The sequence below is a fragment of the Hirundo rustica genome, chromosome Z (assembly GCF_015227805.2).
Source record: "Hirundo rustica isolate bHirRus1 chromosome Z, bHirRus1.pri.v3, whole genome shotgun sequence".
NCBI lineage: Eukaryota > Metazoa > Chordata > Aves > Passeriformes > Hirundinidae > Hirundo > Hirundo rustica.
The window spans coordinates 30,747,845-30,761,556 of record NC_053488.1 but is presented as its reverse complement, the minus strand read 5'-3'; the positions used below and the strand labels follow the sequence as shown (position 1 = coordinate 30,761,556).

At 35.0% G+C, this 13,712-nt stretch overlaps 1 long non-coding RNA gene across 1 annotated transcript in view; it reads left to right on the top strand.

Moving 5' to 3' along the window:
- Nucleotides 1-13,712, top strand: part of LOC120765573 (uncharacterized) — a 306,047-nt gene that overhangs the window by 37,511 nt on the left and 254,824 nt on the right. The window lies entirely within an intron of this gene.

Below are 13,712 nucleotides of genomic sequence, written 5' to 3'. Positions count from 1 at the left end.
ATACACTCAGACATGAAGTACAGTGGGATAGCAGGACATTGGTAGGGCACTTGCAGCTGAAACTGAAAGGCAGTGACAGAACTCGCTTGAAAGGAGTAAATATTTACTTGTCCAATATGTACAATATACCCAGTGAGACCTTATTTTTCTGTTTTTGTTTCTTTTCTAACCTAATGAGTCACTTGCTTCCTTTTAATTTTGTAATTTGTGGAAACACTTTCTACATGTTCTTAGAGGATTTCCTTTCAGTAATTCTGACACTTTTAGTGAATGTAGTGAATAGTAGGCTGCAATGATCTCTTTGGTTATTTTCAGTCTGGTAAAATCTGACAAGATTCTCTCCACTCATCATTAACATTCATTGAAATGCTTGAGTAGAGAGTGTTTATAATTATTTTCTGAATATCTGTTGATGTTATTCTGCTATATGTTTTATATATAGCATGATAGAGTGAGCTTCTCAGCTCTTTTTATATTACAATTTTTGTAGAAAAATACTTTTCCACCTTCAGGTTTCCTCTCCTATTTTCATTTTCCAATTAAAAAATGTATTTCATAAACATATCATATCAAACTTATCCAAAATTTGGAAGTTCAGCATCATGCTCTTGTATGATGTGTTTCTGAGTGGGAAGAGGTCACCCATTGCTTTTTACCATTGAATGCCCCAGCAGAATGGTGAATGGTGTTGTTGGGTTTTTTTTCCTTTTTAGTTGCAGTAGAGTTTACAGAAGTGGAATGCTGTACCCTTTGATTTAAGTGATTTAAGTCATCATCACCCAAATTTGGTTTTTTGTTTGGTTTTGGTTTTGTTTTGGTTTTGGTTTTTTTTAAGTAAAATGTTCCAGAGAAACTTATAGGGCTTTGCATTATAGGCCTAAGTAGTAAATTTATAACCTGTATTTGCAGTACATTTTTGTAACTGTATTTTTCTAGTTTGGTTTTGAAAGCACTTTTATATCTCCTTTCTTCACCCATATCAGTATCAGAAATGATACAGTCTCTTTCTTGATTTTTTGTGTTTTTTTTTTTTTTTTTTTTATTCTTACTCTATTAGAAACATATAGCAAATATATATATACAGTACAGTTTCTTTTGCAGACCCTAAAGCAAGACATTTAGAGAGTCTGCTTGTAATCGCTAAATAGCACAGAAACCATATGGTGAGCAGATGTACACTATGGACAATGTGGAATAAACTCTTCCATCAATACTGTAAATATGTAGAAACTTGTGCTTTCCCTACTTCTCTCTCCCTCATTTCTTCAATATTCCTTCTGTAGACAGGTATATGTAATTGGTTGAATTTTGTTTATTACAGGCTTACATAAACTAAAAAAAGGATGTTCATACAAATGTTGCCAATTATTATTAGTTTTACTGCAGGGAGACAGAAGGGGCAGAACTGCTGTGACTGCAGTTAGCAGGACATCTGGCATTGACTTCTGTGAGTTCATGATCAGACATTTTACCCTTCAAAAAAGTCAATGCTTTTATATTGTACTCTTATCTACTCTACCAAGGGTCACTGTCTAGCAAACAGCAGTTTAATATGCAGTATACTTCCTTCAGCTAAAAAAAACTCCAAACCCCAAACCTCGATATTTATGTGGTTCACTTTTCTTCAAATCATTACGTGGCAATTAAAGGAAAGCAATGACTGGGGACTAAGTAGAAAAGTATATTTCATATCCTTTCAGTGAACTAATAAAAAATTTATGCCCTTTTATAATACAGTATAAGCTGATGCAGGCTTACAAGGGATTGGAAGTAGGATGTTATTCTTAGTACAGAGCATCTGTGTTTATAAAGCAAATTTTGTCATTATATCAGCAAGTATAGTTTACACTGGTTTATATAGATCAGATGTATTACATACTAACCTTTCAGTATTAAAAATGCAATACAGCAGACTGCTGAATTTTAAGGTGATATTAGAAAATAATAACCTAAGAATTAATAACAGGTTTTGAAATAAAATTAGATACTTCAAGAAATAACATTTATTCATATATATATTTATATAGATATATATGGTAGATAAGAAATACAGAAAGACAGATATGGAGATCAATGGGATCTCAGATCACTTTAGCACAGGCAACTGCAAATTGATTTCAAAAAGTGTAATTATTCTTCATGGTTGCAGATTTTTTTTTTTTTTTTTTTTTTTAATGTGCATTCTTCCACTGTTTCCTATTGCCAAGATATTATTCTTACACATTGTTTCTTTCTCCTGCCACCCCTGGTTTCACCTGAATCTCCTAGAAATGGTACCGTTGTTTGCTTGATTGAACCTGGTATACAGTGTCTTCATGCTGGCAGTGTAACGTTTTATATCCTTTATTATTTTTACTTAGAGTCCTGTCTAAGATTTCAATTGTGTCTAAAAGATAGTATATGTAGCATGGTGTATATAATGTTCTAAGCTGGTGACACACCAAATCAACCATTCTTTTAAAATATTCCACCATGACCTCTCTTTCTATGTATATATATTATTTTTTAGCTCTTATTTCAAATATATTTAGTGAATTTTTATTATAAACTCAGCTGGATTAATTAGAAATTATACTCTAAATGCTTTTAATTCTTTTACCCCAATTTTCAGTACATTGCTGTGAATTGTATATGGTGTAGGCTGTAATTCTATCAGTTGCTACCAAATTATTCCACCCAAATTGGTTGGTTAGTTGTCTATATTCTTCTCCAGTCAGAGGATTGCTAGTTATGGATTGTATATAGGCCAAGGGACACCATGAATTTATTATTAGCATAATTAAAATCTTGACAGTCTAATGAAAGTACTCTAGTCATAGCATATTGACACATATTTTTCAGACTGGCTAATTATTGTAGCTTATTTGCATTAACTTTCCAGTCAAAAATAGCATAAATACCTCTGAAGTATCTTCGTTGTCATGATCATTTCTCCACTTCTTCTAGGACCCACAGGCAATGATTTCAATTTTGGGGTATAAAGAGTACAGTGAACTGCCACTAAGACATGTCCTTGACTCAAATAATTTTGATACGAACTTTGTGGTTATTTCTTCTTACTCTTGGATCCATTTGGGGTAATTTTAAAGCTTGGTCTTGAAATCTACTAACTTGGTTGTCCTTTATTTGTTTGCAATTCTCTTTCATATATTGCCTTTGAATTATGTAAATGATTGACTACATACATACTACATGATTTTCTTAAGCTGGATACTTGCTTTTGTGCACATTTTTGTCTTTAAAACTGTTTTTTCTGATTCCCAGGTTTACATTTGTTTCATATTTGCTAACTAATTGTTTGTGATTTTCTTGTAGCCTGACCTCCTTTATTGCTAGGTGCCTGTACTTTTGAAATCTTAGTGTTAGGCAACTGTCCTTGCCTGTACTCTTGTACACTGCATTTTTATTTTAGGGTGACTTGTAGTTCATCCCACACAGAATTCTGCTTGTTATTGCTATCTCATTATTTAAAAATACATCAATGAGAATTAGAGTTGCATAATACAGTGGTATAAAACTCAGTAAAAGCTAAAACAAAGTGCTTAATAGTAATCTGGTGGTTAGAAAACCTCTGTTCCTATTTTGTAAGATAAACCAGAGGTCAAGATCATCCCAAACAAGTTTAGCCTTAGAAATCCTGAAACTCATATTTTTCAGTTTAAGAGAAAATTTTGACTTCTTACAGCAACAATGGCAACAATACATTTATTAAGATGTATGACTACCTTTACCTGACAAACATATGAATAAACGAGGAACACATCTGTAAACCTATGATATCAGGTACTCAAACTGATCTCTTTAAAATAGCTTTTACATAATAAAAATAACAGGTCAGCTTTGGAAACCCAAGGTAGCAACAACGTATCTCAATTTCCAAATATACTTCAAGTATATTGGTGTAAAATACTAATTTCCCTTATAGGTTTTTTTTTTTTTGTTTTTTTTTCCACCAATCTAATATCACTAACTGGAATTGCTAAGCTACTCTTTGAAAGGTCATGGAGAGGAGAAGTGCCTTAGGACTGGATGAAAGGTAGTGTCACTCCAGCCTTCAAAGAGTGCAAGAAGGAGGACCCAGTAATCAGAATCACACAGTATTTCAACTTTGAATGTACATACAAGGATCAGCAAAGTCCACTTCCTGATCCTGCACTGGACAGTGCTGAGAATCACACCATGTGACTGAGGGCATTGTCGAAATGTTTCTTGAACTCTGTCAGGCTGGTGCTGTGACCACTTCTCTGGGGAGCTGTTCCACTGCCCAGCCACCCTCTGGGTGAAGAACCTTTTCCTGATGTCCAACCTAAACTTCCCCTCATGCAGCTTCAGACCATTTTCTCTGGTCCTGTCACTGCTCACACAGAGAAGGGATAAGTTCCTGCTCCTTCTCTTCTCCTGACAAGGAAGCTATGGACTGTAAGGGGGTCTCTCCTCAGTCTCCTCCAGGCTGACCAGACTGAACTACCTCAGCTGCTCTGTGTATGGCTTCCTGTCAAGACCCTTCACCATCTACATAGCCCTCCTTTGGTCATTCTCTAATAGATTAAAATCTTACGTTGTGATGCTTAAAGCTGCATACAGTATTAAAGGTTAGACCACACCAGTGTAGGAAACTACCGTCCAGGAAAGATGATGGAACAACTCATGCTGGTTGTCATATATCACTACACGGAGGCAAAGAAGTTGTCAGGAGTAGTCAACATGGATTCATCAAGGGAATGTCATGCTTGACCAAGCTGATTACCTTCTGTTGATGGCATGGCTGTCAGGATAGATGAGAAGAGGGTGTCGATCTTTGACTCCTGCAAGGCTTTTGACCTTGTCTCCCATAACAAACTCACAGGTAAGCTCAGCAGGTGTGGGTTAGATGAATGGACAGTGAGGCAAGTCTGGATGAATGACAGAGCTCAGGGTCAGGTTGTGGAGTCCGGATGGAGGTCCATAGCAGTGTTCCCCAGAGGTCAGCACTGGGTACAGTCTTGTTCAGCTCATTTTACCAATGACTGGGAAGAAGGGACAGAGGTGCCCTCAGCAAGTTTGCAGATGACACAAAACTGGGAGAAATAGCTAATACCCCAGAGAGCAGTGCTGCTGCATTCAGAGAGACCTGGACTGGATGGAGAGTTGGGCAGAGAGGAACCTAGTGAATTTTGACAAAGGCAAGTGCAGGGTGCTGCACCTGGGGAAGAATAACCCCCCACACCAGCACAGGGGCTGACTGGCTGAGTGGGAGCTCCACAGAGAAGGACCTGAGGGTGGTGAACAAATTGTCCATGAGCCAGCAGTGTGGCCTTGTGGCCAAGAAGGCCAGTGGTGTCCTGAGGTTCATTAGGAAGAGCATTGCCTGCAGGTCGAGGGAAGAGATCCTGCCCTGTTACTCTCCACTGGTGAGCCTTTGCCTGGAATACTGTGTCTGGTTCTGGGGGGTCCAGTTCAAGAAAGACAAGGAACTTCTCAATAGCTGCCAATATTATTGGGGGACTGGAGCATCATCTTGTATGAGGAAAGGCTGAGGGAGCTAGACCAGTTTAGCCTGGCGAAGAGGTGACTGACTAGGGATCTTATAAATGTGTACAAATATCTTAAGGGAAGGTGCCTAAAGGACAGGACCAGACTGTCTCCAGTGGTGTCCAGTGATAGGACAATGAGCACAAACTGAAATATAGTTTGAGGAATATGAAGACATACTTAATAGGAGGAAAAACCTTTTTCTGAAGGTGGCCAAGCACTGTAACAGGCTGCCCAGAGATGTTGTGAAGTGGATTTTTTTTAAACTTGCATGATCTTAATCCCGTGCAACCTGCTTTAGGTGAATCTTCTTTAACAGGTCCAGTTGGACTAGGATGTTTCCAGAACTTCCTTTCAACCTCAACCATTTAGTGATGCTGTGAATTCAGGAATTTGTCATTTTTATGATCGGAGCATTTCCATACACCCTACTAAACAGCGTAATGCAGCTATTAGCTGAGACTTTACTTACACATTTGCTGATTTGTTACTCTGTAACATTATTTCATAATAAACAGATTAGAAAATTATGCATCCGACACATTAGCATTTCATCAATGGGGATACTTTCCCTATTATAAAGCTTTCAAAACTTGGTGTTATTTCTGGAAGAAGAGGAAATAGATTTACGATACTTCTATTTCCTTTGGTCATCAGCTTTGGGCAATAAGTATCTTACTTGATTTTTTTTCTGTTAGCTTTTTTTAATTTGGTTGCACTTTATTTCACATGAATATACGCAACTCACAGCAGCTCCAAAAAGTGAAACAAGCTCTCCAATATAGTTCTGGCAAAGCACTGACCTGAAAAACCCTTGGCATTTCATTCCGTGGTCTCTCCTGAGGAGAAGTTGCCAATCATTCAGAACAGTGCCAAATTGTATAGTGCTTTTGTGATGTGAAAAAGGATCTATTAAATGCTGGTGGGAGACTACCCAGCTGATTTATTTCATTTCAGTTGCAAACAAAGTAAATGAAGTCTCCAGGCATAAATCTAATTTTTCTTAAAAAGAAAAAGTGAATTTACTGTTTTTTGTAACCAGTTTGATACAAATATAAATCGTCTTGTCTTTTCTTTTCTTTTCTTTTCTTTTTTTTTTTTTTTTTTTTTTTTTTTTTTCCCCCTGTATTGTGCTCAAAGAAACTAAAGGAGAAAAAAGAAAAAAAAGAAAAAAAGGGAAAAAAAAAAAAAAAAAAAAAAAAAAAAAGGTGAAAAATCTTTCCTGGCATGAACCAGGAAACACATGAAAACACAAAAAAGAATGAATGCCAAGTCCTGACAGCTAGACTCAGTAAAAAAACAGTGCTGACTTTCTGGGAAATTAAAATATCTAAGAATGGACATACAGGAGAAAATGAGAAACTGGAGGTGGAACGTGACATTGGCAAATCTCTTAGTCTCATTTATGGGTGAAAAGGAAACCTTGAACTGAGTTAAAAGAATGCAATCTAATTTCCTTAGGGGAGAATAAATAGTGATTTAAAGATGGAAAACTTTCAGTGTATCAGGATTGAGTTTGCCTCTCATGACCATGAAAACCAAAGTGGAGAAAGAAAGAGGGATGGAATGTATGCTTTAAGGTTGTTATGTCAGAAGAATCTGGCTAGAGGGATAATAACCAATATAATATAGATAGCACTATATATGCATGCATTAAAGTATCTTAAAGGCTATGAACTCTTTCTGAGTAAAAGGCCTATAGATTTAAATCAAATTGAAACAGCTAGCTAAGAGCCTGTCACTTCTGAAAATACTGGACTTTGCATTTCATACTTTTGTTCACGTCTGAATAAAATTTTTTGTTCGCTCTGATGTAATTGACATAGGAGTCAGACAACACTGTAGATGAAGGTATTCTTGTACCTCTAATAGCTAAATATCCTAATATAGTCTTCTGACCTCTAACTTAAAAACCTATCTAAAACCTTGGGCTTTGTTCCCATTTAAGTTAGGTAACATGTCTTGGACAATACCTGAACTTTCATTTTCCTTGTTTATTTGGTTGTTTAGATGGTAAACACTAGCTCCTTGTCCTGTTTTAGATTATAAAACTGTAGAGTGGGAGTAAATGGATAACTGGATTTCACAAACCTTTAGTATTAATGTTGAGACTCTGGCATTAGTGGTCCCAGTATTCCTGGGGTTTTTTTGGAAAAATAATACATTATGAAGAAAATTCTTGCTTAATACTGCTTCACAGATCATTTCCTAGTGAAATGCAGTAGCCAATTAGCATGATACTTGGTTGTATAAAGAAGAAGAAAATAATTGGGATAAATATACAACACTTATCTGTTGATATCTGGCTTATATAAACATGTTTTGAGGGATGAAATACAGTATATACAAGCTTTATGTTTATAAACAGAGAGAGGTATACAGCTGGTGACAGCCCAGACTGTCCTCAGTTGTAGGCAGAGCATCCTTTCATTCCACTGAAGTGCAAATGGTGAGCAAAAATCTTCCTTGACATTATCCATTGTGTGAGGTGGTTGGTCAGAAGAAATACATCTGACCAGGATGTATTATTATCCATTATTTTTCATTCTTATGAACATTTTGCTTTAACAATGAGAAAACAACTGGGAAAATGTCTCACTTTTGAGCCTGGCTCAAGCTGAAAAAGCCTTTTCAGGAGATGTCCTTGCCTTTGCCCTTGAAGTCAGAAAAGCCTTTCAAGAGTTTTAGATATGTTATGTGGTTGACTAGTGCAAGCAGAAAGAGATGAGTTCTGAGTTGCCCTCCTAGGACAGCACAAAGCATGGTAACAGATTTCAAAAATAAGGTGGTTTTAAGGAATGCAGATCCCTTAAACTCCATACAGTACCTTGTATATATTCCTGAAAGTGTGATCTTGTGTAGATATTATTTCACACTAAATCAAGGAGGTATCTTTTTGGCAGAAATTTCTACCAGTTTAGCTGTGTTCCTTTTGCTCTTCCTTAGCTGAAAAGTTCAAACTTTTTGAGTGCTACTGATATGTCAACTTTGAAAATAGTTTGCTGATGTTGATGCAAGCACTGCTTCAGCACAAAATGAGAGTACTGGTGCTGAATATCCTGTTATTGCTAAGGAAACCTTTTCTAGGCTATCAGTGAAATTTTCCAATTAGTGATAGATTTGTTTAGAATAATTAAAAAAATAGATTAAAGGGCTAAAAAATGCAGCTAACTTATGAGGTGATTATCAATTCAAGCTATAGCATAGGGAATATAATACGAACAAGGGAATATATTGCTTGTTCTTGAATGCAAAAGAGCGCTAAAGTAATTTACGGTGTGGTTCCCTAAATATATTGGAATGTGAAATTTGGGACATAGTGGGGTTTTTGTTAGCAAATAGGTATGTATCAAGTAAACTACAGACTCACTCATTATGTAGACATCAAATTAACATTGTCCTTAGCTAGATCACACTTACTCCAAAATACTTATTATAATATAATCTATTTTTTGTTAAAAGAGCCTTTCTGTTCTATTTTTTGCTGATATTTTGAATGAAAATTTGCTTTCTCTTGGGAGCTTATTTCATGTTACTTATTCTTTACAATTTAGATCTTTTATTTTTCACCATGAAATAACTCTTAAACAAAAACCATAAAACTAATTTAATATATATCCTATATTCTAGAACTTTTAATTTCAATATGTGCTAAAATCCCATGAAAGTTGTTTTGATTTTTCTCCTTCCTACATTTCAAATGTTTAAATTATATTATCTTATGATACATTTTATACTATTTTGTTCCATTGTCAATATTGTAAGAGTTAAATTTAGGTAGACTGACTATTCTCCCTGTTTTCTATTTTCCTGGGCATCCAGAGCAAAATAATTCAATATCTCACTAAAGTTTTCACTCCAGAATTTTTCCATCTCAAAAGCTCCTCTTACACCACAATGAGAATTTAAGTTCTAATTGGATAAATATATCAAACTTGCAAAAGTGATCTGCAAACATATCTCATTACAAATTTTTCTTTATGCCTAATATGATAAACAAGCCTATGTGATAATTTTGTAAAAATTGTTCTTATATTCCATGAAAAACTTACTTGTATGATTTAAAAAATCCAATTTTATTTAGAATTTTAAAAAATCTGAGTGATTATGAGAATATAATTTTACTGTCTTTGGGAAAGTCAAGGTTTCAGAGTCAGAGAGGTAAAGATTCAAAAACAGGCAAAGGCTTGAAAATTTCTGGGCAAGTATTGATGCAGTGATCCTACACATGAATTACTGGTCTATACAATTGCTGAAAATTGAAATGTCCTTGGAAGTGGTGCTTAAATAATCCCTCAACTAAACTTGGAAGAGTGCAAATAGCTATGTAATGTTTTCAGCAAAGTACATAATGTGAAGGGAGTTACACTATTGAAATTTTGCAACTTGTGTAAAATATTTTCAGAAGGCTTTCAGAAAAGGATCTCATATTATTTGATCTTGCTTTACGTACCTTTGAAAGTGTTAGTTTGCAAGCAAGACTTAACTGACATTAATTCGGTCTCTGTTGTCATCTCACATTTTCTGTCAGTATGGATTTTGTGTAATTCTGTGGAGTTACATTAGGATGAAATTTCTATGAGTGGAAAGTAACTAGGTTTTAGTTACAAATTTGAATTAAAATTTCTATGCTACACTCAACATTTGACTTTACATTTGCAATCAGAATTATGTATTACATGTTTTACAAAGAGAAGAGGTAAAGGGAATAAAATTATATGTACCCATCCCATTACTGTCAGGGAATGAAGGAAATGGGTGACTCCTTATTGGTTATTTACACAGGTATTCAACAAGGCCATTAAAATTTCAGTGCACACACATTTCTCTGCTCTTGAAATACTCCTTTTTCTATATGGGAGTACAGCTGCATTTCTGCCTGCCTATTAGTAGCATAAAATGTGGGGTTTATTATTATGGACTGGCATAGGCGCAGTCATCACAAACAGATTTAACAGCATACAGTTAAACAGTATTGATATAGGATAAAAGAGTAATTAGGTTTGTCTTTTTCTAATAAACTATGCATAAACAACTAAATAGTTGCTTTTTACAAATGGGAAAATAGGCATTTAAAATAGATTTGTTATGAAGAAATTCCAGAATTAGCATGACAAACTGAAGAGAAGCACAACCTTTGATTCCCCTCCCTTCTTTGCTTGAGCTGATGTGTGGACTGAAATCCAGTATTCAACATTAAAGCAGCAATCTGCAGCAGAGTGGATGAATTTGTGATAAATTGTCCCTTGAGGTTTATGAAAGATATTCTCTATAAAACCATCCACTGTATGTTTCTCCACATTAGTCAGTTTCTGATATTCAGGCTGCTGAAACTTCTAGACCAGTAATGTTATCTGCCATCCCAAAGCTGTAAACAACTCTTTGTTTATAGCGGCAGTGCTCATACATCCATTTCAAGGTTTTACAGCGATAAAAGGCTGACTGCCTACATAAACTGGAGTGGGCTGCAATGTTGTTATTTTGTTTATTGCTCTTTTACTGCAGTGGTCAAATAGTTCCTCTGAGACTAGACACTGGTACTCTGCCATCTGTACAGTCAGTGTTAGACAACTTGCGTCAACTAAACGAACTACTATGACAAACAATTATAATGAGCATACTCATTAAATAAAACATTGCCATATTAAATTGTGGGGGAAATGTGGAAGATTAATAGCAAATTAAGAAGAAGATGTCAGTTACCTTTTAATGGATAATGACAGTAGCCCCAAGAGAGGTTTTGATTATATTCATGCTGCTTAATTTCTTCAGTCTGAACTATTGTTATAATTCATGTCATTTTATTACACCAAGAAAATAAGGGTTTACTACTTAAGATAGATAGAAGATTCTTTTCCTATGTCTGCTTAACATTGTGTTGTCATTGTATAACAGAACAATAAAATTTTGAAGTTTATGTGGCATTCATTCCCACAAAATTCACTGTTGGAGGTGCAGTGTTTCTTAATGCTGAAAAGTTTCTTCAATTATTAAAAATACACATCTACTTTATTTTTTTCTTTTCCTGTAGTTAATTTTTCCTTTGAAAAATCATGTTAACAAGTGCAATGCCAAGTAAGGAAGGAATTTAATCTACAGTTTAAAACATTTTAATAGGGTTACCGCAAATTTTAAAAGCTTAGCCATCAGCTCTGATTATGAAATCAGGGATATATAGCTTACTGTCATGCCATATTGTGCCACTGTCTTCAAGGAGTTCCTTTAAAAGATTATTCCCTTTTTCACTGGTCACATTTCAAGTCACTGAGCACTTAAGCATTTAAAAAAAACAAAGAAACAAAACAAAACAAAACAACAACAACAACAAAACCCACCACCACCAACCAACCACAACAACCAAACCAAAAAAAAAAAACCCAAGCAGCTTAAATGATTTTAAATAATATCAGGTTCTCACAAAATAAAGAAAATCACATGGGAATATAATGAATATCTGCAAATGTGTGTTTTTATTGGTCAGTTGAAAATGTTTCTTTAGCTTCAGTGGGAAATCTTTATTAACCACATACTATTGTCATTATTAAAGGGGAGCAGGGAGAAAATGGAGAATACATTTATCTTTTCCTGTTACTTGAGTAGATACATAATAAAAATTGGGAGCCTGACAGATTATTTCTCCAATTAAGCCTAGGTTTATTGTAGATAAGGTAATTATGGGGATATCCCATGGTTTAATCCTGACTGATTTTGATAACATGGTGCTAAACTCAAAGCTCCCTGACCAGCATTTTCTGGTAATAAGGCTTTTGCTGGGTGCTTTGAACTCAGCCTTAATGAAGAGCTGTTACAAAACCTGAACTTTTGCTGAGCACATTAAAGGTCTTGCTTAATAAAAATCTTTAGGGAGCATACCCAAGAATTTTAATCTGCTCTGAAAACATTGTCAGCTGGAGTGTATTCCTCTTTTCCAAGCACAGAAATCTGATTTTTTTTTTTTTTTTTTTTTTTTTTTTTTTTTTTTTTTTTTTTTTTTTTTTTTTAAGAGTAGATAAAAGCAGTGAATCCACTTTTTGGTGGTTACTGTTTAGTGGATTTTCCTTTTTTATTTAATTGATACGGAAAGGAAGTCTAGAAAGGTAATAGACATTTGTTGATAATAAATAATATTTATTATCTTCTACAAAGAAATTACACTTAAATATTTTCACTCTTAAATAAATAGTTAACAAGGGGTTTTTCTCTTGCTAATATAAGGAATGAAGGAATAAAAGAAATGCTTGTCTCCAGAGACATAAATGAACAACGCTACTTCTTTCTCCCTAGGAAGCCCAAGTCATCCAAGAGCACACTAGTACATGAAAAAAAGTAGGGCTCATTATACTCAGTGTGGGTGTGGATTATTCAGATTAAATTAAGATGGCATAAATTTAACTGGAACTGTTTATTTTGCAGTGAAGTTAGGAAGTGGCTGACAACTAACTAGACAAGGAAAACAATGCTCATGCAGCTGAAGCACTTGATGGGAAATCAGCAGACCTTGCTTCAGCTATAAATTTCACATATATTTCTGTATATTGTGATGTGAGGTATGTAAATTCAGATATGCAAACACTGTGCCTCCCACTGAAATTAGGTATCCCTTAAATCTGTGATATTACATTGTCTGTTTGCATTGTAAGGATCGGCAGTGTGGGGAGAGTCAAACTCATGGCAGGCATTCATTATGATATCCCGTAAAATAAGACAAAATGGAGAGGTTGTGTCCATTTTAAATGCTGACGTTTTCCCATCCTATTTTTTAGGTATTATATTGTGTATATCTAAAAGCATGACTGAAAAGTATTGCTGGAGCCCTTCTATGATGACCTCATGAAGTCACAGTTTTACAGTTTTACCTCTATCCAACAGTGCAGCCATCGCTGATCTATCCACTAAAAAAAAAAAAAAAAAAAAAAAAAAAAAAAAAAAAAAAAAAAAAGACAAAAGTTTTATTAGGTAGTGTCATCAGATGCTCTCCATAAATAAAAAATAGTAAATAGACGAGTGTTTGTACATATGTGGGTATGCTACTGCGTGTATGCCAATCTAAGTACCTGAACAAAAAAAAGTCTTTTGTCGCTTAAACCATTTTTCTTAGTAACTACTTTTCCTGGGTTTAAAGATTCTGCAGCTGACATTTGTATCAAAGGGTTAAGGTCTTTGTTGTCATAAGGATGGATGACCTCATTATGACTGCAGTG